This window comes from Pleurodeles waltl, chromosome 12 (assembly GCF_031143425.1).
Source record: "Pleurodeles waltl isolate 20211129_DDA chromosome 12, aPleWal1.hap1.20221129, whole genome shotgun sequence".
In the NCBI taxonomy this organism is placed as follows: domain Eukaryota; kingdom Metazoa; phylum Chordata; class Amphibia; order Caudata; family Salamandridae; genus Pleurodeles; species Pleurodeles waltl.
This window is the reverse complement of record NC_090451.1, coordinates 9,736,833-9,764,542: the sequence shown is the minus strand read 5'-3', so window position 1 is coordinate 9,764,542 and position 27,710 is coordinate 9,736,833. Positions and strand designations below refer to the sequence as shown.

Below are 27,710 nucleotides of genomic sequence, written 5' to 3'. Positions count from 1 at the left end.
CCTTTGCTGCCTTCCCACCTCCAAACTTCATGAAACTGCCAATATTAGTGGGAAATTCTATATAATAGCAAGGTCAGCCATTTTACACTTTATTGTTTGCTAGTCTGTACTGTGAAAAGAGACTTGGACGAAAAGCAGATCAGGACTAGAAATGTTTGTGAACAAACCTTGGCATGGAGGAGTTGGGAACGAGAAGGTGGTCACACGTGAAGCAGGGAGCGGAAGAAAGGGCTAACTCAGAAAGTAAGGGGGAGGTGGTAGAGCAGACAAAGGAGTGGGTGCAGACAGCTGACTGGGACAGTGCAGTCAAACCTGGGAGTGGCGCTGGTGCTGAAGGAATGGAAGATTGAGCTTCAACAGCCAAGGAAGCCTAGAACATTAGACACTCATGAGAGGACATGGGATGGGAGCTCAGAGAAGAGGACGAGACATGAGGCAATGGGGCTGAGGACACAGCATGGGAGCCGAGAGCAGAACGACATGGGAGCTCAGAGCAGAGGACACACCATGGGGGCCCAGAACACAGGACAAGGCATGGGAGCCCAGAGCAGAGGACAGAGGCTGGTAGCCCTGTGCGGTGGACCCGGCATGGGAGCCCAGAGCAGATAACATAGCATGGTAGCCTAGAGCAAAGGGCACGGCATTGTAGCCCAGAGCAGAGGACATAGCATGGGAGCCCAGAGCAGAGGACATGTCATGGAAGCTCAGAGCAGAGGAGATGGCATGAAAGCCAATGGAAGAGGACACAGCATGGGAGCCCCGAGCAGTGGACCCAACATGGGAGCCCAGAGCAGAGGACACAGCATGGGAGCCCAGAGCAGAGGATACTGCATGGGAGCTCAGAACAGAGGACATGGCGTGGGACAGAGGACACAGCATGGGAGCTTTGTACAGTGGACACAGCATGGGAGCCCTGTGCAGTAGACACGGCATGGGAGCCCTGTGCAGTGGACACGGCATGGGAGACCCGTGCAGTGGACACAACATGGGAGCCCAGAGCAGGGATCTCTTCCACTGTTGGCGTCCTAAGAACTTCTTTTTTGTGCTTATTTTTACTTGTTTAGCACTACATGGGAGTGCTTCACTTTGTTTTCAGAGCACCCTTGTGTTCTTTTCTCTAATATCTCCGACTCACCTCATCTATCCGAAGTTCCCTCTGCAGCAGGCCAAATGTCCATTTGTATGAAAGTTTGGATGTTCCATCCCTCCCTCCCAATATTCAAAGACAGGCTGCGCATATACTACAGCTATCGAAATCTATGTAAAATGTGGGCCTGATTTAGAGTTTGGCGGACAGTTACCCAATCAAAAACAGGATGGATAGCCCTTCCGCCATATTACAATTTTCATATGATATTATGGAATTGTAGTACGGCAGACAGGTTATCCAGTATTGGATCTTTCATAGATTCACATGCTTGGATCATTCCCCGTCGTTGAAATGGGAGTCTCACAGTATCATAGTAAAGCTGTATGTAAAAACTATATTAGGCCATAATGGCAGTAGGCCATCAGTTTAGTACCTATATATGTCCTTTTTTTAAAAAGCAACAGACTTGAACTATGGCCAGACAGGTACTAGCACCCTCTAGAACACTCCCAAGAGAGGCTAATTCCCTCAGATTGTCTACTGCACATCATGCTAATGGAGACTCCCTGTGGTCTTCTCAGTGTTTCCTATGATTTTGCAGTTTTTTCAGGATGTACAATGTCTGAATTTTCCAAGAAAGGTCTGTTTCGCTCCAGCAAGTCTTCTGGGAAGGAAAGACTGCATGTGGATGACCCACACAGAGACTGACTCTACTACCTTTACCCACAACATCAGGTAAAGAAGTGCAAAATGAGCAGTACTTCCTCTTCAAAAACTTTAAGAGGCAGAGGAAGATTACTTCTCTGGTTACAGAAGTCTAGAACCCAGATTTCTGATGGATACAACTACCTGTGGATTCCTCACCTAATGAACACTCCCATTGCGCCAGCATTCGACGGAAATCTTCTTCCTAGCTTCTGCACGTCGACGAGGACGTCACATTTGCCCATGCGACGCCGTCTGACGTCATACAGGCAATAAGAGGTCCTCGCCGACGTGCCGACGTCAGTTCCCTTTTTTCTGTGCCATTCGAAACGGTTATCTTCGAGGGAGCTACTGTAGCTGTTCGACAGTTACAGTGTGTTTTTTGGCTGTGCTTTTTTTCTCAGAGGTTACTATGTCTCAGAGGAAGTCAGGTTTTAAGCCCTGTCGTGAGTGTGGGGGCAAAATGTCGGTAACGGACCCACATTCTGACTGTTTGTGGTGTCTAAGTTCCGATCATGATGTTGGCAGGTGTGATTCATGTCAACATATGAATCCGAAGGCCCTGAAGGAGCGTGAGGCCAAGCTTTTTATGGCGAAGGCGAAGAAAAAGGAGAAGAGACACCATCGAAAATCCTCGTCACCGAAGTCTCATCGGTGTCATCGGGACTCCCGGTGCCATAGAGAATCTCAGCGCCAGTCGAGTAAAGAGAGGTCTCGGTCGAGGTCGCCATTGACTCGGCGTCGGAAGACTTGGGAGGTCAGTCCCACAGTCACTCCCCATCCGTTGACGCCGTTGCCTTCTCCAGCCTCACCGACTTCGCCCGGGGCTTCGGGCCAACCGCCTTCAGTATTTGAGGTTCCACAGCCTCAAATGTTCTCTCCGACGTTGCAGACGTCGAGGCTGGCGTCGGTGTCGCCTTCGATCCAGGCACCCCAGTATCAGGCTTTTCCGGCCCCTGAAGCCGATAATACCGCATTTTTAAATGCAATGTTTTCCATCTTTCAGCAGATGGCTCCAGGTGGTGCACCGGCTGGGCCTTCGGGTCCTTTGGCTTTTAACATGGGTGCTCCGGCTCCGCTGCGACCAGCACCCTTTATGCCCTTTCTCCCCCTGGGGAACGTGGGCTCGGCGCCGGTGTCGGCTCCGGTGGCTCCAGAGACTTCGGCTCCGGGAGTTTCGACTCCAGCGGCTTCGGTGTTTCGGCCAGTGACGCCGTCTAGGCCTTCTGCGACTCCGAAGCAGTCTTCTCTCCATCCGACTCCTGGTTCGGCGCCGAAGCTGCCTGTGGCGCCTGTTGACCCGACGTCGGACGGATCCGGAGATCAGCGTCGTTCTTCGACATCTGCTAACGCCATGTCGACGCCGAGGATTGAGGAGAGGCTGCACTCGAGGAGATGTGCTCTCCGTCTCCTGGAAGAACAGGAGTATCAGCGGAACCTGGAGGAAGGAGAGATTGAGGACTCTGGTGAGGGTCTTCATGGGCTGGACACAGCTAGTGGCCTTGATACCTCCCCTGAGTGGGACTTGTCATCTCCGGGGGAGTATACGGAAGAGGCGGCCACTTTTCATGCTGTTATAAGGAAGGCAGCTAACTTCTTGGAACTGCCTTTGCCGGTGACTGAGGCGAAGCAGAATCTGCTGACAGAGGTGTTGCATCCGGCCTCTACATCAGCAGAACCTCTTTTGACGTTCAACGAGGCGCTGCTGGAACCTGTGTTGGAGGTCTGGAAGAAGCCGGTGTCTTCTTCGGCTGTCAATAGGTCTGTGGCCAGGAGGTATCGGGCTGCACCGGCTGACCCTGGCTTTCTTACCAGACACCCAACGCCTGAAATCTTGGTGGTCCAGGCTTCCTGCTCGGCAAGGTCTGCGCCTGGGTCTTTTCCATCTGTGCCATCGGATAGAGACTCCAAGAAGATGGACATGCAATCCAAAAAGGTGTTCTCGTCATGTAGCATGGCATTAAAGTCCACCAATGCTACGTGTATTTTAGGGAGGTACATTTATGCTCTGATGGACGAGATTACATCTACGCATACAGAGGTTCCTCAAGGGCTGTTGAATCTCGTGTCGGACGCTCAAGCTGCTGCAACCCAGGTTATCCAATCTGGGTTGGATACAACTGACTCTGTGTCTATAGCGATGGGCACGGCTGTAATTATGAGAAGGCAGGCTTGGCTTCGTAACTCAGGGTTTTCATCAGATGTACAGTCGACCCTGCTGGACCTCCCCATTCATGGGGACAAGCTCTTTGGTGCCAAGGCAGATTCGGCCTTGGAGAGGTTTAAGGAGAGCAGGGCCACGGCGAAGTTGTTAAGATTGCAAGCCACTTCTTCTGCCTCCTCCAGATTTTTTAGGAGGTTTCGAGGATTTGGTCGTGGCTAATCCTCCTCCTCCTTTCGGGGGAGATTCCAGCAGCCTACCTCTTCTCTCTCCTATAGATCTTTTAGAGAGAGGGGTAGGGTCTGTACCAAAGGAGCCTCTCAGCAGCACTCTGCCTCTTCCTCTTCCTCTGGGGGGGTGCAGCAGGGGAAGCAGCCTTAGGCTTCCACCAATTCCCACTCACTCCTCTCCTGTAGGGGGAAGGTTACTGTATTTTCTTCACAAGTGGGAGGTCATCACATCAGACGCCTGGGTTACCACCATTGTGAGAAAAGGCTACACCCTTCCCTTTCGGGAGTTTCCGCCCCCCATTCCGCCCGCCCATCTTATTGTTCAGAAGAACACCTCCTGTTGTTAGAACAGGAGGTTCGAGTCCTCCTTTTAAAGGGCGCGGTGGAGTTGGTTCCAGAGCAGGAAAAGGGTCAAGGTTGTTATTCAAGGTACTTCCTGATTCCCAAGAAGGATGGTCGGTTGAGACCAATCCTGGACCTGAGGATTTTGAATTGGTTCTTCAAACAGGAAAATTTCAAGATGCTGACCCTAGCTCAGGTGCTTTTGGCGTTGAACAAGGGAGATTGGATGGTGTCTGTCGACTTGCAGGATGCTTATTTTCATATCCCGATACTCAAGTCGCACAGGAAGTATCTCCAGTTTGGGGTAGGGTCGCAGCACTATCAGTTTGCGGTCCTCCCGTTTGGTCTTACTTCAGCACCTCAAGTCTTCACGAAGGTGATGTCGGTGGTTGCGGCAGAGCTCAGAAGGAGGGGTATAGCGGTATTCCCTTACCTGGACGACTGGTTGATCAAAGCCAAGTCCCCGGAGCTTGTGTTGCATCATCTGCAGTCGACAACCCAGTTGTTGTTCGACTTGGGCTTTTTGGTGAACATGCCCAAATCTCACCTAGAGCCCTCTCAGCGCCTTCTGTTCATAGGGGCAGTACTGGATACAACATTGAATCAAGCCTTTCCTTCTGCCTCAGCGGATGCAGGACATTCAGGCGTTGGTTCCAATGTTTCAAAGTGGAGCGGTCATTCCAGTCCTCAAGGTCCTACATCTGCTCGGTCTGTTTGCCTCCTGCATACTGTTGGTCACGCATTCTCTCTGGCACATGAGGGCTCTTCAGTGGTGCCTCCGAAGGCAGTGGTCTCAACACAAAGGAGATCTCGAAGGTTCTGTCAAGGTCTCCAAAGATGCTGCCACGGATTTGAAGTGGTGTATTGCGGACGACAATCTTTCCCAGGGAAGGCCGTTCACGCAGCCTCCACCAGTGACCACGGTCATAACGGATGCTTCCACTCTAGGGTGGGGAGCTCATCTGGGGGACCTGGAGATCAAAGGGCTTTGGTCTCCAGAGGTACAGATGTTTCATATCAATCTGTTAGAGTTACGGGCTGTACGGCTGGCTCTCAAGGCCTTCCTCCCATCCCTTCGCGGTCAGTCGGTTCAGGTCCTGACGGACAATACTACCGCAATGTGGTATATAAACAAACAGGGAGAAGTGGGGTCGTACTTTCTCTGCAGAGAAGCTCTTCGACTATGGTCCTGGGCAAAGGACCATCAGATTTGCTTGGTAGCAAATCATCTGGCCGGAGTCTTGAATGTACGTGCGGACAATCTCAGTCGCCATTTCTCGGCCGACCACGAGTGGCGTCTCCATCCAGATCAAGTCCGTTTAATCTTCCAGATGTGGGGGTTTCCTCGGATAGATCTGTTTGCCACCTGGGAGAACTCACACTGCCCGTTATTCTGCAGCCTCCAGTATCCGGTGCAAGGAGTGTTGGGGGACGCGTTTCAGATGACCTGGTGCGACCAGTTGCTTTACGCGCTTCCCCCCATACCCTTGATTCCTCGAGTGTTGAGGAAAATTCGCCAAGACCGGGCCTAGGTAATCTTAATTGCTCCGGATTGGCCAAGGAGGGTGTGGTATTCCGACCTTCTCCAACTCTCACTGTGCCCTCCGCTCCGTCTCCCTCTCAGGGCAGACCTCCTCTCGCAGTCGCAGGGGCATGTTTTACACCCCAACCTCCAGAGCCTGCACCTTCATGCCTGGAGATTGAACGGGGCAACCTGAGTTCATTTTCTCTCCCGCCTGATGTAGTGGATGTTATTTTAGCGGCCAGGCGACACTCCACTAAATCTATCTACACTAATAGGTGGTCTAAATTTATGGTATGGTGTGGAGAGAGACAGATTGATCCCTTACGTGCTCATTTGTCAGACGTTTTATCTTTTGCTTTGTCTTTAGCACAGAGGGATTGTGCAGTGGCTACTGTTAAGGGTTACTTGTCTGCTTTGTCAGCCTTCATTTGTCATTGCCTTCATTCATTATGCCTCAATGGGATTTGCCCTTGGTCCTAACTTTCCTTATGGGGTCCCCTTTAGAGCCTATGCATTCTTGCCCCTTAAGATTGTTAGTTCTTAAAACAGTTTTCCTGGTTGCTATAACTTCTGCAAGGAGAGTGAGTGAGTTGCAGGCTTTATCGGTAAAACCCCCTTATACAACTTTTTATGGGGATAAGGTGGTGTTGAGGACCAAGGCTGCTTTCCTTCCGAAGGTTGTTTCACCCTTTCATTTGACCCAGATAATTACTCTATCCACGTTTTATCCTCCGCCTCATCCTTCAAAGGAAGAAGAGAGACTACACCGCTTGGACCCAAAGAGGGCGCTAAGCTTTTACATAGACAGGACAAAGGATTTCAGGCTGGAGGATCAGCTTTTCATCGGTTACGTGGGAAAGAGGAGAGGAAAGGCAGTCCACAAGAGAACACTCTCCAGGTGGGTTGTTCTTTGTATTAAAATGTGTTACTCTTTAGCAAAGAAGGATCCTCCTGATGGAATTAGAGCTCATTCCACCAGAGCTAAGTCGGCCACTTGGGCCTTGGCCAGAGGTGTTCCTGTGGTCGACATCTGCAAGGCCGCAACTTGGTCGTCCCTTCACACTTTTGCGAAACATTACTGTTTGGACTCTGAGGTCAGAAGGGACGGACATTTTGCACGGTCAGTGCTGCAGGATTTCTTGGTTTGACCTTTCAGGCACCCACCACCGAGTGCGGTACTGCTTTGGGACTCTATTCATTAGGTGAGGAATCCACAGGTAGTTGTATCCATCAGAAGAACGAGTTACTTACCTTCGGTAACGACTTTTCTGGTGGATACATTAGCTACCTGTGGATTCCTCACGGTCCCACCCGCCTCCCCGTTGCCTGTTTGGTCTAACCAAGTAATTCTTGAGTGTGCTCCTCTTGGTTTTGAGGATTGGTATGGGTTATGTATATCTGTGTATATACATATATATATATTTATATATAGTTTATATATTTATTTACTTGTTTAAAAAAAAAAAAAAAAAAATAATAATAATTTAGTAGACCGGCTTCTCACAATGATGTGTTGTTTGCAATGTCATTATATATTGCTATTGTGCTTTCATCTCAATGGATTATTATTCTCAGGCACGTAAAAAATGTTGGTACTGACGTCGGCACGTCGGCGAGGACCTCTTATTGCCTGTATGACGTCAGACGGCATCGCGTGGGCAAATGTGACGTCCTCGTCGACGTGCAGAAGCTAGGAAGAAGATTTCCGTTGAATGCTGGCGCAATGGGAGTGTTCATTAGGTGAGGAATCCACAGGTAGCTAATGTATCCACCAGAAAAGTCGTTACCGAAGGTAAGTAACTTGTTCGTCTAGCTCTTCAGATGCGGACAGTGATCCAGCTGTAAGGCCCCATAAAAGGGCAAGATTCTCTGACCCAGGGGTTTCTGAGGAGAGTAGGAAAGCCTTGAAGTCTTACCACAAGGTCCCTCAAAAAGGAAAAAATTACACTTATCTCTGCACGGTCGGCCTCCTCCCAACCATCCACTCCATCTTTGAAAAAAATGAGCGTCATCTTTTGTAGGAGGCCGGCTCAGTATATGGTGTACATCTGTAGGTGAGGCACCCTGTACTGAGTCCAGGCAGCCCTTAGTGATAGTTTAGGAGGTGCTAGATAACCAGAGCTCCCAAAGGGTAGCCGTGGAGAGCATCTGAGGCTTTTCCAGAAGGGTGTAAAGCAGTTGGAAATACCACACAGGTCAGTCAGTGAAGTACAGAGAGGAAAGAACCACACCAGTGTTAGAAAAATATGTAATATTTATCATAATACACACTCTAGAAATAACTTTGGTATATCTCCTATCTGGAGATATGGACATACAAAAATATACTTAGCAACAGGTAAGTAAAAGCATAAATTAACATCAGCTCCTATGTGCGGGGGGTTGGGGGGCAAACCATATACAAAAAAATTGAATGCAAAAACCACTTCCAACCCACACTGCCAACTAAGGACCCTTAGAACTGGGAAAGCACTAAAAAGCGAAAGGTAAGGAGGTAGGATTTCCCAAGCGCCCGTGTGCAGAGTAGAAATTTTGGGCCAGTGTCCATAGGCTAACATGGTCACCGTTGGAGTTTTCGTGTTATAGGACTGTTCCCAGAGGACCCCAAGGGAGCTCGTCGGGTCAAGGGAGGTTGGATAGTGCCCCCACCTGTGGATACCAGCACAGTGGAGTACCTACACCAGGGAGCTCAGGTGCATAGGGGTGAAGTTGTGTAGGAACCTCTTGCTGAAGTCAGAAGGGACCTCAGTTGTCCAATGTAGGAGGCTGGCCTGGCTTGTAGTGGGTACCAAGGGGTACTTACACTCTGTACCAGGTCCAGTTATCCCTTATTAGTGTAGAAGAGGTGTTTCTAGCAGCTTAGGCTGATAGAAGGTAGCTATAGCAGAGCAGCATAGGCTGAACTAGGAGACATGCAAAGCTCCTATTATACCACTGGTGTCATATGCACAATATCATAAGAAAACACAATACACAGATATACTAAAAATAAAGGTACTTTATTTTTATGACAATATACCAAAAGTATCTCAGTGAGTACCCTCAGTATGAGGATGCCAAATATACACAAGATATATGTACACAATACCAAAAATATGCAGTAATAGCAAAAGGAAGTAATGCAAGCAATGTAAAGTTACAGTAGATTGCAATAGGAGCACATAGGTATAGGGGCAACACAAACCATATACTCCAAAAGTGGAATGCGAACCACGAATGGACCCCAAACCTATGTGAGCTTGTAGAGGGTCGCTGGGACTGTAAGAAAACAGTGATGGTTAGAAAAATAGCCCACCCCAAGACCCTGAAAAGTAGGTGTAAAGTACACCTATATTCCCCAGAGAGCACAAAAGTCATGACAGGGGAATTCTGCAAGGAAGACCAACACCAGCAATGCAACCAAAGTGGATTTCCAGACCTGAGTACCTGTGAAACAAGGGGACCAAGTCCAGGAGTCGCGACAATGTCGAGAGTGGGCAGATGCCCAGGAAATGCCAGCTGAGGGTGCAAAGAAGCTGCCACCGGATGGTAGAAGCTGTGGATTCTGCAAGAACAAAGAAGACTAGGAACTTCCCCTTTGGAGGATGGATGTCCCACATCGTGAAGAAGCTTGCAGAGGTGTTCCCACGCAGAAAGACCACAAACAAGCCTTGCTAGCTCCAAGGGTCGTGGTTAGGGTTTTTGGATGCTGCTGTGGACCAGGAGGGACCAGGATGTCGCCACTTGGATGAGGAGACAGAGGGGGCGCCCAGCAAGTCAGGGAGCCCTCACAGAAGCAGGCAGCACCCGCAGAAGTACCAGAACAGGCACTTAGAAGAGGAGTGAACCGGAGTCCACGTGAAGTCACAAAAGGGAGCCCCACGACGCCGGAGGACAACTCAGAAGGTTGTACACTGCAGGTTAGAGTGTCGGGGACCCAGGCTTGGCTGTGCACGAAGGAAATCCTGGAAGAGTGCACAGGAGCCAGAGCAGCTGCAAATCACGTGGTACCCAGCAATGCAGTCTAGCGTGGGGAGGCAAGGACTTACCTCCACCAAACTTGGACTGAAGAGTCACTGGACTGTGGGAGTCACTTGGACAGAGTTGCTGAGTTCCAGGGACAACGCTCGTCGTGCTGAGAGGGGACACAGAGGACCGGTGATGCAGTCTTTTGTTGCCTGCAGTTGCAGGGGGAGGGTTAAGTCGTCCCACGGGAGATTTCTTCAGAGCTCCTGGTGCAGAAAGGAGGCAGGCTACCCCCAGAGCATGCACCACCAGGAAACAGGCTAGAAAGCGGCAGGATCAGCAATACAAGGTTGCAGTAGTCGCCTTTGCTACTTTGTTGTGGTTTTGCAGGCGTCCTGAGCAGTCAGCGGTTGATCCTTTGGCAGAAGGTGAAGAGAGAGATGCAGAGGAACTCGGATGAGGACTTGCATTTGTTATCTAAAGAATTCCCCAAAGCAGAGACCCTAAATAGCCAGAAAAGGAGGTTTGGCTACCTAGGAAGGAGGATAGGCTAGTAACACAGGTAAGAGCCTATCAGAAAGAGTCTCTGACGTCACCTGCTGGCACTGGCCATTCAGAGCAGTCCAGGGTGCCAGCAACACCTCTGTTTCCAAGATGGCAGAGGTCTGGAGCACACTGGAGGAGCTCTGGGCACCTCCCCTGGGAGGTGCAGGTCAGGGGAGTGGTCACTCCCCTTTCCTTTGTCGAGTTTCGCGCCAGAGCAGGGCTGGGGGATCCCTGAACCGGTGTAGACTGGCTTATGCAGAGATGGTCACCATCTGTGCCCATCAAAGCATTTCCAGAGGCTGGGGGAGGCTACTCCTCCCCAGCCCTGACACCTTTTTCCAAAGGGAGAGGGTGTAACACCCTCTCTCTGAGGAAGTCCTTTGTTCTGCCTTCCTGGGCCAGGCCTGGCTGGACCCCAGGAGGGCAGAAACCTGTCTGAGGGGTTGGCAGCAGCTGCAGTGAAACCCCGGGAAAGGCAGTTTGGCAGTACCCAGGTCTGTGCTAGAGACTCGGGGGATCATGGAATTGTCTCCCCAATGCCAGAATGGCATTGGGGTGACAATTCCATGATCTTAGACATGTTACATGGCCATGTTCGGAGTTACCATTGTGACGCTATACATAGATAGTGACCTATGTATAGTGCACTAGTGAAATGGTATCCCACACTCACAAAGTCCGGGGAATTTGCCCTGAACGATGTGGGGGCACCTTGGCTAGTGCCAGGGTGCCCACACACTAAGTAACTTAGCACCCAACCTTCACCAGGTGAAGGTTAGACATATAGGTGTCTTATAAGTTACTTAAGTGCAGTGGTAAATGGCTGTGAAATAACGTGGACGTTATTTCACTCAGGCTGCAGTGGCAGGCCTGTGTAAGAATTGTAGGAGCTCCCTATGGGTGGCAAAAGAAATGCTGCAGCCCATAGGGATCTCCTGGAACCCCAATACCCTGGGTACCTCAGTACCACATACTAGGGAATTATAAGGGTGTTCCAGTATGCCAATGTGAATTGGTGAGATTGGTCACTAGCCTGTTAGTGACAATTTGGAAAGCAGAGAGAGCATAACCACTGAGGTTCTGGTTAGCAAAGCCTCAGTGAGAAAGTTAGGCATCACACAGGGAACACATACATATAAGTCACAAACTTATGAGCACTGGGGTCCTGGCTAGCAGGGTCCCAGTGACACATAACAAACATACTGAAAACATAGGGTCTTCACTATGAGCACTGGGCCCTGGCTAGCAGGATCCCAGTGAGACAGTGAAAACACCCTGACATATACTCGCAAACAGACCAAAAGTGGGGGTAACAAGGCTAGAAAGAGGCTACTTTCTCACATCCAGCTACTGTTGCAACCTGTGGACCAGGTCGGTGGAACCTAGGTATGGATCTTGGAAGAAGAGGACCTAAGGTGACAGGGGACAGAAGCCAGACCACCTGGAGTTGCCTAGGCGGTGCAGGAGGGCAATGCCCACCCTCTTGCAGAGGGGTCAGTGGTCAACGTGGCCATCAACAAGCCTGGGCAAATGCAGAGAAGTGTTGCAAAGAGTTTGAAGGATTTGTGGGTACTGGCAAGGTCCAGGTGACCCGACCTTGGCAGGTAGATCAGGGCCAGCCCTCAGCAAGCAGTAGAGCCAGCAAGAATTGTTGGAATCCCCCAGCGGGACCCTCTGGCAGTAGGCACAGGGGGGCCTCAGCAGCACAGCAAAGAGGGATGCCCACGTTGCAGGAGTTGCACTGAGGATGTTGTTCTTGTAGCTGGAGAGTGCTGGAGGCCTGGGCTTCTTGAGCTAGAATGTCTTCAGACTGAAGAGCCAACAAGCCTTGTCAACGACTGTTACGACTCGGTCGTCCCATTTCCAGGGGGCGCTGTAAGGGGACTATCAGAAGCCTGGGAATCACCTTGAACACCTATCTAGAGTCCCTTGCTGACTCCTGTTTGTTTCTCTTTTCTCCATGGTACACTTTTGTAGGACTACATTTGTTTCTTGGGACTGCAAATCCCATAATGCACAGCTTGGTAGTCAGGAAAACCCGGATTCTGTTTCCCATTGTCTTCTATGGGAGAAGTCCAGTTGCTCCTTTTCACTGGATCCTCTCCTCCAGGACTTGCAAGTGTCCGAAACCACACACACCTGAAACCTCTCCTGTGCAGCCCAGCTTGGAACTGCTTATAAGCAGCCATTTCCTCAAGATCCTTGTCTTGCATTGGACTTCGATTCCTTTGTGTTACAGACCCTTTGTCGGATGGTGTTCCAGTTTTGTTCCTGTTCCTGTTCCTGTTCTGTTCCAGCTCGATCCTGTTTCCTGTTTCTCTGCCCTGCTCCTGATTGTTCCAGCCAGAGTCTGCTCCCTATCTCTTAGCCTTGTACCTGTTAGTTTCTTCCAGAGCCTGCTCCCTGTTTCTCTGCCCTGCTCCTGCCTTGTTTCAGCCTGAACTTTCTCTCTGTTTCCCAGTCCTGTTTACTGCTAATTTCCTACTCCCTGTATTCCAGCCCTGTCCTTGCCTGTTCCAGCCAGAGCCTGCTCTCAGTTTCCCAGTCCTGTCTCTGTTTGTTCCAGCCAGAAGTTTGCGCCCTGTTTTCAAGTCCTAGTCCCGCCTGTGCTTCAGCCTGAGCCTGTTCCTAGTTCTTGCCTCTGCCTCTTTGTTTGTTCCCTTCTGTTTCTGTTTCTTCTTGGTTCTTTGTGTCTGGTAAGTGTTCTATCAGTCTTCACCAGTGTATACGTGTCCTCCTGTGTACTGGGGTTGGCTCCTGGTTTCCAGGAGGCAATTCCAGCCCCCATCCTTGTCCAGTGTTATACGTTGTATTTCGTGCCTAACAGTGACAGTGTGCTATTGCTGTTTTCTCAGGAATCGCCACGGTGTTTCCAGCTGGACCCACAAGAGCGTGTCCTGTATATGTAAGTACTATCCTTGTTTGTGCTCTAGGGTCCAGAGACAGAATCACTTCTGCTGCCTCCTTTCTATGGGGCTGGCAGGGTGACTATCTGTAAGAGCAAACTGCACAGAGGCATTGAGATTCCCTGTCACTGTGGGAGGTTCTGCGCCTTACTCTGTGTACAACCCCAGCGTGTTTGTCCACTGGTAATCCGTTTCCTGTTTGTTCACACAAGGGTTGCTCTGCTTTTACTTTCCTGTTTCCTGTGCCTATCCATAGCTGTCCTTTCCGTGTATCCCTATAGCTGCTCCTCTGCCCCAGTGTACTACCTCTTTAGGATATTCAGTGACCTCAAGGGGTTTCCCAACCAAAGTCCTGATCAGACCCGCCCGAAACCGTGACAACGACAAGGGGACGCAGTGCACAGGGGTTCTGGCTAAGCAGCTCCAACGAGGGACCACAAACTTCCCAGTTGCACGGAAGATAGGCCAGACCTCTAGAGAGACACAGAACCACCACCTGCGTTGCAGATCCTTGAAGAGTCCGTGGCAAAGCAGGGTCCACAAGTCGGTCGTCATCGTTGAGGTGCCTGCAGTTGCAGAGGAGTGACTCTTTCACTCCAAGGAGATTCCCTCTTGCTTTCCAAAGTGCAGGCAGAGTCCCAGTGACTCTGTTATGTTATGTTATGTTATTGAGACTTATATAGCGCCAGCTACCCGGAGGCCTCGTAGCGCTGTAGGATGCACGGCCACAGGGTTATTGACGTATTTGTAGAACTTGGTAACAAAGTTGCAGTAGGAGCCCTCCTACTTGTTACATTCTTGTTTTTTGTTCCAGTGTAGAAAAGCAGTGGTTCTGGTGTCCAGGTTGTAGAAGTGTCTTGCAGAGGAGATTTCCACATGGTTCCTGAAGTCTTACAGACAATTCTGGGGCCCCACCCTTAGGGGAGCCCATAAGTAACCCAGGAAGGTGGTTGGACAATAACTGCAATGACCCATCTATCAGAGGGGGTCAAGGACGTCACCCAGTTAAACTAACCAGTCAGATGCTCCCAGGGGCCCCTGCTCATCTTCTTTCCAAGATGGCAGAATCAAGTGGCCACCTGGCAGAGCTCTGTGCACCTCCACAGGGAAGGAGCTGGACAGGAGGGTGGTACTTCCCTGTCCTTTGTGTGGTTTCACGCCAGAGCGGAAACCGGGGGTTCCTGCACTGGTGCAAACTGGGTTATGGAAGGAGAGCACCAAATGTGCCCTTTAAAACACTCTGGTGGCGCTCAATGGCACTCCCATCCCATCACAGAGACACCTATTTCTAAAGAAGAGGTGGTCGCATCTGTAGGAAAGTACCATCTCTCTTAGCATGTTACCCCCATTTTTACCTGCATGTCAGTATGTTTTTGCCTGTCTCACTGGGATCCTGCTGGTCAGCACCCCAGTGCTCATAGTTTGTTGCCTAATGTGTGTGTTGTTAGTAGTCCTTGACTGTGTCACTGAGGCTCTGCTAAACAGAACCTCAGTGCTTATGCTCTCTCTGCTTTTAAATTTGTCACTATAGGCTAGTGACTTCATTTACCAATTTCAGTTGGCACACTGGACCCCTCCTTATAAGACCCTAGTATATGGTACCTAGGTACCCAGGGCATTGGGGTTCCATGAGATCCCTATGGGCTGCAGCATTTCTTTTGCCACCCAAAAGGAGCTCAGACAAACCCTTTCACAGGCCTGCCATTGCAACTTGCGTGAAATAGTGCACACACTATTTCACAGCCATTTTCACTGCACTTAAGCAACTTATAAGTCACCTATATGTCTAACCTTCATTTACTGAAGGGTAGGTGCAAAGTTACTAAGTGTGAGGGCACCCTTGCACTAGCAGAGGTGTCCCCACGCAGTCCAGGGCCAATTCCCCGGACTTTGTGAGTGCTGGGACGCCATTACACATGTGCACTACATATAGGTCAATACCTATATGTAGCTTCACAATGGTAACCCTGAATATGGCCATGTAAGGTTTCTAAGATCATGGAATTGTTCCCCCATTCCAAATCTGGTTTTGGGGATCCACTTCCATGCATCCTGGGGGCTCCACCATGGACCCCCAGTACTGCCAAACCAGCTCTCTGAGGCTTGCACTGCAGCTACAGCTGCTGACACCTCACAGACAGGGTTCTGCCCTCCTGGGGTCTAAGCAGCTCAGTCCCAGGAAGGCAAAACAAAGCATTTATTTTGGGAGGAGGCCTCTCTCTCTATGGCAGACCAACACTTTTCTCTAGGGGTCAACCTCCTGGTGATAAAAGCAACAGGTTGATCCTGGCCCTCAGTGTTAAGCTGTGATAGAACTGCCCCTACCCCGAATTCAGAAGCATCAGTCTGGACTATGAATTTCTTGGAGTAACAAGGGCTTTTTAGGACATGGCCTGTTTAGCTTATCAAAAGCCTTTTGACAGCTAGCTGTTCACAATACCTTTTAGGCATCTTTTTGCAGGTGAGGTCATTAAGAGGGGCTGCAATGGAGCTATAGTTCTTAATGAACCTCCTATAGTACCCTGTGAGGCCTAGGAAGGCTCTCACCTCCTGGGTTTGAGTTGTAGGGGGAGCCCATTCCATAATGGTCTGGATCTTCCCTTGCAGTGGTGCAATCTGTTCCCCACCTACAAGGTGGTCCAGATAAACCACTTTCCCCTGCCCTATCTGGCACTTTGAAGCTTTGATAGTGAGGCCTGCCTATTGCAGGGCCTTCAAAACATTCCACAGGTGGACCAGGTGCTCATCCCAGGTGAAGTTAAAGACAGCTATATATTCTAGATATTGTCACAGTGTCCTTTCCTCAGGATCTGCACGTTGCTGAACAAAAGGCCCACCTTCCGGCATCACCAACTCAGAAAGCTATTATAGCACATAGTTATGGTGAAGCCAGTCGTGGGGAAGGGAATTAGGGTAGGGAACAGAAGGGAGAGAGATCTGAAAAGAAAAGGTTAGAACCAATATGCATTTACTCATTCATAAAAATGCAACTTCACAAATAGACTCTTGACTAAATGCGTCTCTGAGATATCAGATGGAGTCCTCTTTTGAAACAAGGGCAAAGCCCCTTCTTTGAATCATGGAACAAGAATAAACTACGACCTCAGAAACAAGAGATGGAAAGAGCTTTGGACTATGATTACACTCAGAATATCAATCCTGTAACCTCTCTGCATTCACAACATAAACCTTTGATCATGACCTAGAAAATCTCAAAGAATTAAATATGCTTTTCACATCTTAAGCTTTTCAAAGAACAATGAAAATTAAGATTTGCTTATCTCCAAAAATACTTTCACATTCACAACTATAAAGACCAAAAGGTTTTTACTCATTGCACTTGAAGCGCTTTACTTATCATACCAGGAAGCGCTTTGACTTGTCTTGCCTTAAAGCGCTATCATCATTATACTAAGAGGGCCCTTTTACTCAAGTGGCCTAAATCACTTTGATTGCTGTGCCAAGAACCTTTTACTCCTGTGAATTGAAGCGCTTTGATTGTCGTGCCAAGAGCGCTTTACACCTATGAACTGAAACGCTTGAATTGTTGTTCCAAGAGCGCTTTACACCTGTGAACTGAAGCGCTTGAATTGTCGTGCAAAGAGCACTTTACATCTGTGAACTGAAGAGCTTGAATTGCCGTGCCAACATCGCTTTACATCTGTGAACTGAAGCGCTTGAATTGCCGTTCCAACAGCGCTTTACATCTGTGAATTGAAGCGCTTGAGTCTGTGCTCTGAAATGCCTTTGATCGTTGCGCCAAGGCCGCTGTACTCTAGAAACTGAAAACGCTTTGCTCGTTATTCTAAGGGGCGCTTTACCTTTTGGAAGTAACGTCTTCCTCCAAACTTAGATTCATCAAGGCCTTACCGCTACAAGTACGACCTACTCGTTTTAGAATGCACCATGGAAACAAGGAGACTTCGGTTAGACGACACTCTTCCATTCAGGAACTCTGCTATTCTCCAGGGAAACCCCCAACGAGGTCTGGCTGCATCGAAATCTTCAAAACAGCGAGCAACATGCTTGGGTGGGGCTGGGCTTTATAGGCCTGCCACACCCCAAGATGGCTGCGGCCTCTAAAAACATGGGAGTTGTAGTCCCTTCATGGAATAGCACTGATAAGTGCATCTTGACCACCAATGTCCTGAACCTGCAGCTCTATGAGCTTTGCCACAGGGCTGAGGACGCTGAAGGCCACCTTTGGAAAAAGAGGGGATGACATGTGGTGCGCATAAAGCGCTGCAGAGTCGCGCAGCGGAGTTTTGGGCGAGACCTGGACCGCGCATGGCCTTATTCCTGACATTACACCCCTCTCCCAAGCGCGGTCCAGGGCCTGGTTTATCAGGATGGAGGAGGTGAAATTGTCGCACCAAACGTGGTGCATGGACATGTCTTGCAGTTTCCCAAGAGTAATTTTTCGGTCCGTATCCTTTCCAGGACACCAAGTACCAAAGGGAAGACCCCCTATATTTAGAGTCTAGGATAGATCACACCTCCTACTCCTAGTGACCTTGGACTAATAGAGGAGCAGGTTGTGTGACGCTTAAGGGCAAAGCAGGTTTAAGAAGCAAAGTGTGAAACACCGGATGAATTTTCAAAGACAATGGCAATTTTAACTTATATGTTACTGGGTTTACTTGTCGTGTTACTACATAGGTCCCTATGAATTTTGGATGAAACATATTTTTATTTTTTAATACAAAGTTTTTTGTGGATAACCAAACTTTATCTTTGATTGTATACTGAGGACCAGGTTGGTGTTTTTTGTCATATTACATTTTATATTTTTTCTTTGCTTGATGAAGATTTGTTTATAATTGGTCATGTATCTCTTTCATGTGTGTTAGCATGTCCATGACTGCTGGAGTGGTTTGAGTAGATGCAGGTAACGTAACTGGCAAAATGTGCGGATGACACCCAGGACAACAACAACTCCCAAAGCAGCAAAGAACTCTTTACCATCATCAAAGAGCTCTCCAAACCCAAAGCCAGCAACCTAGACCCCACGCACACACAAATCCTCTGCAACTCCCTCTCAAATCATTTTCACCGCAAAATCCTGGACATACACAACATCTTCATACCACACACACCATCCACACGCAACCTCCACCCACCCAACACAAACTCACCACACATCATTCGAAACTGCCACCTTCCCAGACCCCTGGAAACACGCGGAAGTCACCGCTCTACTATAAGAGCCCAAAGCCGACCCAGGCGTCCTCTCCAACTACCGCCCCATCTCCCTCCTCCCTTTCCCAGCAAAGGTCACGGAAAAACTAGTCAACTCCCGCCTATCCCACTTCCTCGAGGCAAACCACATACTCAACCCCTCCCAATCTGGGTTCCTCAAGAACCACAGCACGGAAACCGCTCTCATCGCATGCACCGACGAAATCAGATCCAGATTCGACATGGGCGAGACCGTTGCACTCATACTCCTGGACCTCTCCACAGCCTTTGACACTGTCTGCCACCACACACTCCGCACATGACTTCACAACGCTGGAATCCGTCACAAAGCCCTGGACTGGCTCACCTCCTTCCTCACCGACAGAACCCAAAAGGTCTGTCTCCCACCGTTCCAATCCTCTGCCACCAAAATCACCTGTGGAGTCCCCCAAGGCTCCTCCCTCAGCCCCACACTCTTCAACATCTACATGGCCCCACTAGCCAACATCCTCAAGCCTCACGGCATCACCATCCTCTCATACGCTGATGACACACAACTCATCTTCTCCCTCACCCGCAACCCCACCACCGCCAAAACCAACCTACACGCTCCACTCCTTGACACCGCTGCCTGGATGACAGCCAACCACCTTAAACTCAACTCCAACAAAACCTAGATAATCATTTTTGGCCCACACAAAAACACTTGGGACCCCTCATGGTGGCCCACCACGTTAGGCTCCGCACCACCCCCGCAAACCACGCACGCAACCTCAGCATCATCCTAGACCCCTCCCTCTCAATGGCCCAACAAATCAACGCCCTAACCTCCTCATGTTTTAACACACTCCGCACACTGAAAAAAACATTCAAATGGATCCCCACAGAGACCAGAAAGACAGTCACCCATGCACTCATCAGCAGCAGGCTAGACTACGGCAACGCCCTCTACGCCGGAACCACACTCAAACTCAAGCACAAACTACAGCGAATCCAGAACTCAGCAGCACGCCTCATCCTCGACCTCCCCCGCCATGAACACATCTCACCACACCTCAAATCCCTCCACTGGCTCCCCATAGACAAAAGGATCACCTTTAAGATCCTCATCCACGCACACAAATCCCTCCACAACACCGGCCCAACCTACCTTAACGAAAGAGTGACCTTCTGCACTCCAACACGCCACCGCCGCCCTCTCTCTCGCCACAGTTCCTCGCATCAAACACACCACCACTGCAGGCAGATCTTTCTCCTATCTGGCCCCCAAAGCCTGGAACTCCCTCCCCACCCACCTCTGCAAGACCCAGGACCTCCTACTCTTCAGGAAGAGCCTTAAAACCTAGCTTTTCGAATAGTGATCTCCCCTCCCGCCCTCAGAACCCCCCCCCCCCCAGCGCCTTGAGACCCTCACGGGTGAGTAGCGCGCTCTATAAGTCTCTTTTATTGATTGATTGATTGATATAAACCATAGAAAGGAGTTGAGTTTATTGAAGAGTGGTGAGAGTTATTATAAGCCAGTTCTGCAAGCCACGAAAGATCCTACCAGGTTGTAGGAGACTTTGTTGCACAACATCGTAAATATTGTTTCAGAGTATGTGGATGATAACTAGTAGATAAAGTCGAATAAATTTGTAGAGCCTTGAAACCTTGTTGCCAAAAACACGCAGAAAATTGTGTTCCTCTATCAGAGAGGATAACGCTTGGAAGTCTGTGAAGACAAACTATATTTTTTAAGATGATAGTCGCTAAGGTGTCGGAAGTTGGGAGCCCTTTACAGGCAATGAAATGAGCATAGTTGGTTAGACTGTCTACTACCACTAGAATGGTTGTGAACTGTTTTATTTGAGGAAGACCAGTAATAAAATCCAAAGAGATATGTTCCCATGGATGACTGGGAACGGGTAGCGGTAACAGTAGACCTTTGGGCTTGCTATGTTCGCTTTTGCATCTTGCACATACTTCACATGATTGTAGCATTTGCTTAAGGTCATGAACAAATGTAGGTCACCAAAAATACCTTTTCATGAGTTCTATTTTTTTTTCCGGACCTGGGTGACCTGCCGGAGGATGCTTGTGTAACCAATGAAAAGCTGTCTCTCTTAACTCCTCAGTAGGCAGGAATACTCAAGATTCATGTAGAGGTAAGTCTTGTTGAATAGATCTCTTGGTGTCTTGTTGTAACCACGCTTGCCACTTAGTGATGTGAAAATGATTACGAATGAGATCAAAAAACTTCTCGGCAGCTACTAAACACAACACTTTTAAAGGTGTTATAATAGGCATGGGTTATTGTTCAGTAGGTGTGATTGAAGAATCTTGTCTAGATAATTGTCTATTCCTGGTCTAAAAGTCACTATGAAATCAAATTTTGCAAAGAATAGCATCCATCTTAGTTGTCTAGGAGTTAGTAGTCTGGCAGAACTCATAAATTGTAAATTTCTATGATCAGAATATAGTGTTATGGTGTGTATCGTTCCCAACAGATAATGTCTCTATTCTTTCAAAGCATTACGAATTGCTGGTAATTCTTTTTCTGCTATGGTGTAATTCTGTTCTGCTTCATTCAATTTTCTTGAAGCATATGCTATGGGGTGCAATTGTCCAGTTTCTCGATGATGTTGAGGCAGGATGGCCCCAACGGCAACATCAGATGCATCAGCTTCCACGATGAATGGTTCTTCCACATTAGGGTGAGCTAGAAGGGGAGCGGTAGTAAAAGCCTTTTTTAGACTTGAAATGCTTTCTCTGTCTCTTGGGACCAGTTGAAGACGGACTTTTTTCTTAGCAATTTGGTGATTGGTGCCACCTTTTGAGAGAAGTGATGTATGAAGCGTTGATAAAAATTAGCAAAACCCAAAAAACTTTGAATATCACGTACTGATTTTGGTGTGGGCCATTCGGATACAGCTTGAATTTTTCTTTCAGTCATTTGCATACCATCAGGTGTTAAAATGACTCCTGGAAATTCAACTTCTTTGGTATGGAATTCGCATTTACTTAGTTTACAAAACAAATTATGTTTTTGTAGAGTTCTTAATACCTTTTTAACATGTTCTTCATGTATATCTTTAGAGTTCGAATACATCAAAATATCATCAATATAAACGATGACAAAGATGCCTAGATGTCAGAACATCGTTTAGGAAATATTGAAAGGCTGCTGGGGCATTACACAGACCAAACAGCATCACTAAATACTCAAAGAGGCCATAACGAGTCTTAAAAGTCGTTTTCCACTCATCTCCCTCTCGAATTCGAACTAGGTGATAAGCACCGCGTAAGTCACATTTAGGATAAATGATGGCGGATTTTACCTGGCCTAACAAGACTGGTATGAGAGGTAGTGGGTATTTATTTTTTAACTGTGATCCTATTTAGCGCTCTAAAGTCAATACAAGGTCTGAAATCGCCATTCGCTTTAGGTACGAAAAATAATGGAGAAGCCGCTGGATATCGTGATGGCCGAATTAGCTTGTTGGATAAACATTGATCAAGGTATTCTCGTCGATCTGACAATCGTACGGCCTGTGAGGTGGTAATGAGCTTGCTTTCTTTTCACTGAAAACATCGGTATATTCTGAATACTGTGATGGTAAATCAATTTCCTTTTCAACTGCAGTAGCTATGGAGGGCTGAAGATTTCCTTATTTGTTTCGTCCTGATTGAAAACATTTCTTTGCACAAGAAGAAGAAGAAAAACGCAAAACCTAGTTGCGCTAGTCTATTCATGGAATATGTAACATTAACCATGGTATTCCTAAGATAAAACCATATTGAGGTGCTTGAATAAAATTAAAAAAAATTATCTCACAGGGGTTCTGATTTTCATCATCTTTGCAAATCATTTGTATTCGTGAGGTTTGTTTAGTAACGGGGCTTCTCTCGTAGGGGATTTCCATGTATAGTCATAAGCACTGAATAGTTCCGCGCGCCTGCGGGGACCCCGGAGCACTGTTGTGTAGTATATTCTTAAGTGCAATCATCAGCTCCTTGACAAAAAAGGTCTGTGAAAAACACTTAAGAATAACAATGTGCAGCCTATGTGAACAGCTACACAGGCCAAATTGTTAGAAGAAAAAACAGTTGTAGTGTAAATTCACGTTTAAACCTCTATTTATTCTATAAATGCATAAATAAATACATTCTAATATTTTATTTACACCTCTCATGAGAATAAAACAATGTAGGGCAGTGTAGCCCATAGGCTGCCATTATACAGAATGAAAATAGAGCTGTGCCTTTAAGAAAGTAAAGTCTTCCTGTTTCCCATCATGCACAGCAAAAGGCAGTTGCCTCAGTTCTTTTTTCCGGCTCCTTTCTGACAGGACCCTGAAGCATTGAGCTCTACCTCACAAAATCCTTTTGTGACAGAAATTCATTTAAAATCTTTTGAATTTCAATTTCACTCGACGTTTTTAACATTGAGTGATCATTTTCTATTGTTTTCTGTTAGATTCTGACAGAATTTTGAGTTTTTTCTACTTCAGAAATGCCTTCACTGTTTGACAAATGCCCTTCTTGTGGCAGAAAAAAGGCCAAAACAGATCCACATCAGGTCTGCATAATTTGCCTTCCTTCCAGCCACAAACCGGAGTCGTGTGACATCTGCAAAACCTTCTCCAGAAGGACCCTTCGTGACAGGGAGAAGATCCGACTCCAGGCGAAAGAGGACAGGAGGAAAAGTGGTCATTCTACCACAGAGCGAGGAGAAGGTCAGTCTTCTACCAGGGCTCACACTGTTTCCTCTATAACTCCGACCAGACCGGCTCAAAAACGGCACAGGTCTCCGACGACGTCGAGGGCGTTGACGTCGAGGCAAGGAACGGCGCCAACATGCTCGCCGTCGAGGAGTGGTTCGCCGGCGAGAAAGAGACATCGCTCGCCGTCGACGACGATTTCGCCGTCGAGACGGCGTGGACTTTCGCCGTCGAGATCTGGGTCGCCGTCGACACGGCGAGGACGTTCCACGTCGAGGAGATCTGAATCCGGCTCGCCGTCGACACGGCGAGAGCGATCAACGTCGAGGGGTGCTCGACGTCGTAGGCGTTCACCGTCATCACGGCGACGTCGAGGGTTGTCGTCGAGAGATTCTCAACGGCAAGAAGAATCGACGTCGAAGAGCACTCGCCGTCACCGTACTTCGACGTCGAGGAGTGTGTCGACGTCGAGACAATCAAAAAGACCTAGAAGGGTTTATACAACCTCAGAATCCTCGGCCTCACTCATCCTCCTTCTAGCGTCTCCACAACTCTCTCCTCGACAATCACCATTGCCACAGATGCCGGTAACACCTACGGCGCCTCTTCCGGCTCCCCCTTCAGAGTCTGTTTTGAGGACTCCAACGCGGTCTGTAAGACGTTCTGGCCATTCCTCTAGACGCTCTTCTTCCTCTCGGCACCGTCATGAATCACAGAGATCTCAGCATTCACATCACAGGCGTTCTTCTTCGTCTACACGGGACTACTCTCCAACCCTATCGGACTCACCGTCCCCGAGAGTGTCCCCCATAGATGATGTGAATACGTTCCAGGAGGTCTTAGTACGAGGGGCGACCAAGTTGAACATCCCGCTGGCGGTACCTGCCCCATCGACGTCAGTGATCTTCGAGACTTTGCATCACAGGACATCTTCCAGACCTTTGCTTCCACTGGTTCCAGGTCTCCTCGAACCAGCAATGGATATTTTCCTTGCACCGGCCGCAACAAAGTCTGCTCCTTCCAGACTTATTAAAAAATATCGTCCACCAGAACAAGATCCTCTATTCTTGAGGTCGGACCCAGTACCTGATTCGGTGGTCATAGTAGCGGCAAAGAAACTGCATTCAACCTCACCGTCTTCTTCTTCGCCTCCAGATAAAGAGAGCAGAAAGATAGATGCTGCAGCACGAAAAGTATGTTCTACTGCAGCAGTCACGATGAAGGCAGCCAGCGCTACTGCGTTATTAGGGCGATACGACCGTGCCCTCTGGGACTCTTTAATGCAGTTTGCGGAACATCTTCCTAAGGATAAAAGGGAAGATTTCCTGGAGGTCGTGGGTGAGGGAGCCATGGTTTCTAACCAAATTATAAGTGCTGCAGCTGACTCTTCGGTGCTATCCGCACACAATTATGCACACGGGATAGCGCTCAGAAGGCATGCATGGTTGAGACTTACATCACTCAAACCTGAAGCGCAGCAGCGAATACAAAACTTGCCTTTCTCGGGCTCCACCTTGTTCGGTTCTCATGCCGATGACGAGATGGCTAGAATGAAGGCTGAACTAGATACCCTGAAAGCGGTAGGCATGGAAAGACCGAAAGAACAAAGAAAGGTTTTCCGGCCATATCAACGACGACTTTTCACACACCGGTATCAGTCGCCACACTGGATGTCTTCGCGCCCCCAGCAGCAGCAACAACAGCAGCATCAAAGGGGTTTCTCCACTCAGCGAAGGTCGACAAGGGGTCGTTCAACACCTCAAACTCAGGCAACTCGACAGGCTCCCACGTCTAAGCCCTGAATCTTTGCTTCCCCCTCCTCCGTTATCCACTCCGGTAGGGGGAAGTATCTCAAATCATCTGGACGAGTGGCTACGCATCACAACAGACGCCTGGGTATTGAATATTGTGAGACATGGTTACGCTCTCAGATTCACCAGTTCTCCACCATCTGTTCCACCCAAAACAGCCAACCGCCATCTCGAAGCTCTTCAGTTAGAGGTCAATATTCTATTGCAAAAAAGAGCCATAGAACCCGTTCCCATCAGCCAGCAAGGGAAGGGGATTTATTCGAGATATTTCCTTGTACCGAAAAAAGACAAACAAGAGTTTCGTCCCATTTTAGATCTGAGGACAGCAAACAAATGGATTCGCAAAGAAAAATTCAGGATGTTAGCCTTACACCAAATTTACCCACATCTACGTCAGGGCGACTGGCTCTGTGCGATAGATCTTTGCGACGCTTACTTTCATATCCCAATAACCAAGAAACATCGAAAATTCCTAAGGTTCACCGTCGGAAAACGCCATTACCAATTTGCAGTTCTACCTTTCGGCCTAAAATCAGAGCCGAGAACTTTTTCCAAATGCATGGCGGTAGTAGCCGCCCACTTGAGGAAACAGCGAATATTCGTCTACCCCTATCTAGACGATTGGCTCATAAAGGCCTCCAGTTGTCTCGAGGCACAACAGCATTTCGAATGGACTCTACAACTGCTGCAAAAACTTGGTCTTCAAGTCAATCTCCTGAAATCTACAGCAACACCTGTTCAGAGGTTGCATTACTTAGGGGCCATTGTACATACCAGGCTAGGAAAGGTGTTTCCTTCGGAGGAACGACGGTTATCGATTCTCCAAAAGTGCAAACAACTGCATGAAAGACCTCAAGCCACTGCAAGAATAATAGCTTCTCTACTGGGCTTGATGGCGTCTTGTATCCATCTGGTTCCCAATGCTCGCCTCCATATGAGACCATTGCAGGAAAATCTGGAGGATCAGTGGTGTCAACTGAGGGACGATTGGGAGAACAAAGTCCTTCTTTCTCCTCACACCCTACAATCCCTCAAGTGGTGGTGTTTACCCAGCAATCTCTTGGTGGGGATTCCGTTCCAACAACGGCCTCCATCTCAAACCATCGTAACAAATGCGTCACTGCGCGGTAACGCAATTTTGCGTCAAAAAAATTTGCGCCGTCTAACGCCATTTGGATGCGCCATGCGGGCGTCAAATTTATACTTTGACGTACGGCGGCGCAACCAACAGGTGGGAGTCATTATTTCGTGACGCAGACAGCGTCGGTCTGTCGTAAAGGAAACCAACGTAAATGCGACGCACATCACTGTGGGTCGATTTACGACAGCGCAATCGTGAAAACGCCGTTTTGTTTCACGCAATTGCGTCACATTTTTGCGCGAAAACTGCCCTTTCAGGAGAGGAGACCCAAAATGGATCCTAGATGCCCCAACAGACCCCAGGAGGATGAGAGCAGACCAGGAACCAGCCAGGAGGAAGCATACAGGAACCAGGACATTTAAAAAAAAAAAAGAAAGTGTTGCTTCAGTGCAGAGGAGCAGGAAATCCTGGTGAAAGAGGTGACGGAACACCAGCACCAACTTTTCATCACCTCCAAATTGCCACTCAGTAGGAGAGAGGCCATCTGGAAACAAATTGTGGACAAGATTAACAGTGTGGCTGAAGAACGCCGGACAGTCACCGAGTGTAAGAAACGCTGGCATGACTGCAAACGTAGGACCAAAGAGAAAATGGCCAGGAACAGGAAGGCAGCAATGCAGACTGGAGGGGGGAGTCCAGCACAACAGGAGGCCTTGGACCACATGGAGGAGATGGTCGCAGCCGTTATCCCTGAGGAGATCGTCACAGGGATTCAAGGACTGGACAGCGCAGACTACCACGACACTACGCACATGCAGGGTAAGTCGCATGGGGAATCATGATACAATAATGGGGACTGTAAGCAGGGCGGGGGATACCTACTACACAATGCATGTAAGTCAGCACATATATGAAGTGGCATGGGGAAAGGGGCACGGCAGGGGGGCATGCCCAGTACTGACCGAAGCTGGGGCATGACAAAATACAGCAACAACAACAGTCCCACGGGGACATCCTGTAATTACAACAAGAGAGCCAAGGGAAAGCAGTGACAGGTGGGAAGGACACTACCTCAAATCCACATCCAGGCACTTGTATTGCAAAATCTATTCTACATCAACTAGGTCCCTATCTGTAATGCAGTAGCAAATACAACAACTGTAACTTAACTGCAAACACAGTTGACAATAACACCTCTCATCTCTGTGCAGCTATAGTACCAAATGGCAGAAACCCCACCCTGGAACATACATACCTAAATTAGGGGGTGAGGGTGACATCTGCAATTACTCCTAGAAATAAGACAAAGATACCAGTACACTCAAATGCCGAATGTCCATAACTGACACATACATAAGCCTAAGTAAACAGCAATAGGAGCCACACAGCACTAACGATACACACATGCTGCATACGTCAGGGTCCCTCACGTGCCTGGCTAACAAGGCTACATCACTAATGTCATACTGCTCAGACAACAACATTGAGGA

The 27,710-nt window shown here is 48.5% G+C and overlaps 1 protein-coding gene across 1 annotated transcript in view; it reads left to right on the top strand.

The window, feature by feature from the left end:
* The window catches only part of PCSK4 (proprotein convertase subtilisin/kexin type 4), a 2,195,633-nt gene that overhangs the window by 1,822,793 nt on the left and 345,130 nt on the right, over positions 1 to 27,710 (top strand). The window lies entirely within an intron of this gene.